This window comes from Corvus brachyrhynchos, unplaced genomic scaffold, assembly GCF_000691975.1.
Source record: "Corvus brachyrhynchos isolate BGI_N302 unplaced genomic scaffold, ASM69197v1 scaffold436, whole genome shotgun sequence".
Lineage (NCBI taxonomy): Eukaryota > Metazoa > Chordata > Aves > Passeriformes > Corvidae > Corvus > Corvus brachyrhynchos.
The window spans coordinates 35,381-37,352 of NW_008238444.1; the positions used below are offsets into that span (position 1 = coordinate 35,381).

The 1,972-nt window shown below is 45.8% G+C and overlaps 1 long non-coding RNA gene across 1 annotated transcript in view; it reads left to right on the forward strand.

Moving 5' to 3' along the window:
- Positions 1-1,972, forward strand: part of LOC108447264 — a 5,637-nt gene that overhangs the window by 1,692 nt on the left and 1,973 nt on the right. The window contains exon 2 of the long non-coding RNA XR_001862732.1: positions 1,347-1,458. This is a non-coding gene — a long non-coding RNA (uncharacterized LOC108447264). The remainder of the gene's footprint in view (positions 1-1,346; positions 1,459-1,972) is intronic.

Genomic DNA, 1,972 nt, shown 5'->3' on the forward strand with positions numbered 1-1,972 from the left:
GCACAGCCCCGTCTGCACCGCAGCCACGGCCGAGGGCACACAGCCGAGGCATTTCAGCAACTACCGGGTCACCATCGCATGTACCCCCTGCCATCCCTCTGACAACACCACTCAGAGAATTATCACGACAATCACACGATGTTAAACCACATTTCCCACACGGTTTCGGCGAGACAAAATCGATTTTATCTCCAGAAGAGAAAGAGGACTTTCTCAACTATATGCTGACACCTCTTCCATCACAACAGGACCAAGCACATGTTATCTCTGTTAAAAGTGAGGTCTCAGGGCGAGGCATTCCACTTCATGCACATTCTTCTCGAACTTCTCAGGGACGTTCAGCTGATTTTATGGGACTTTTTCATCCTCAAGTGCCTATTCAGGATCTCAGTGGGGAGGATATGGTGACCATCACAGCTTCAGAAGGCATTCCTATATGTTCTCAAGCTTCATTTTATTTTTTTACAATGAGCAGTACAACTCCAACTTCTCATAGGCCTTCTTCAAAGCTTCGAATTCCACAACAACAGGCATCTGATCCCTCATTTTTCCACCGTCGCTTTCAGCTTTCGGATGACTTTGTTCGTCATCTTTACTTCCGACTCAGAGAATGTGCAGGAGATTATCTACCTCAAGAGGTTGGTGCACTGGGTCCCCAGCCCTCACCCATCCCGCATGGTGGCTGTACCCTGTCCAGATCCACTGCACCCTCTCCTTCAGTGTCCAGATCAAAGATACCTGTGATGGCAGGTTCAGCCACTCCTCGTTTATTACCTTAGAGTGCACAACCATGAATACCCTCCCCTATTCCTCATCCAGGAGGGGGAGAAGAAGATGGAATGCATGGATTCTTCGGTGAAGAAGAACCTGCATCCCTGCAGTCCAATCAAGCTGCAATTTCACGAAATGCTGGTATGGCCATGGTTTCACCTGATAAATATGTTTCAAATATGTATCTGCTACAACAGATTGGTCAAGTATTAGGAAAAAAGGACTCAAAGGCAGAGAAATATTCTCGGCACTCTGGGTTCCTACACCTCTGTTGTCCCCACGGAGCCCCTGTCAATGCCCGTGACCTCAGAAGTCTTTGGAGGATGAAGAGCCCTGTGATGACATGGGATGTCAGCACGGAGGGTCTGTGATCAGGTGTGATCTCATGGCTTGTGGTGGTGCATTCCCCTTCCCTCCTATTTTTCAGCCTCCCCATGATCTGAGAAATGTTGGTTAGGCCTTGGCCTTGACAAACTGCAGCTTGGCTGAGCTACTCTTGAGCTTATCAAAAACAACGTGCGCTCCCAGCAACTGGTGCTGTCTAACGTGTTCCTGCTTTTTTTTTATTTTAACAGCCTTGGAAACTTTGTTTGTGCCTGAATGGTAAACACTGCGTGCAGGTGTGCATGTCCTCTCTGGAACGTGGGAGAGGGGCTGCTCTCCTGGATCTTTAAGTGCTTTAGAACTGTAAGTAAGTTATGCTTGTAAGTAAAGTTACTATAGAGGTATGGTGAATCCTGTATGGGTCCTGTTCTGAGGTGTCGGGTTTGAGTTCAGTTCTCAGTTAAGTGTTGTTTAAGTTGAAGTATGGTTGAGCTTTTCAGTGTTATTCCACTGCTAAATGGTTAATTCATAAGTTTAAATGTTGCAACCTTTTAGTTAAGTGAAGTGCTGTTGTTTTTAGGCCATGTTCTTTTTATCCTTACTCTTTATATCATCTTTACAAAGACATGCACACACACACACATGCACAGATGATTTTCATGGTATTTCATTTTGGATTGACTGACTCTGGATTTTGTTTGTTGCTTTTCCTCGCTGTGCCTTAACCGTCGTGTCAGGAGTAGAGTGAAGCTTGGCAAGGAACCTTGTCCTGCTGTGGCTTTGATATGAAATCTTTCTTTCCTGATACCTTTCCCATGATTCTTTAAGTGATGTAAAAGTTCCTGTGCCATCCCATCTCTTTAGCAGCATGGAGACC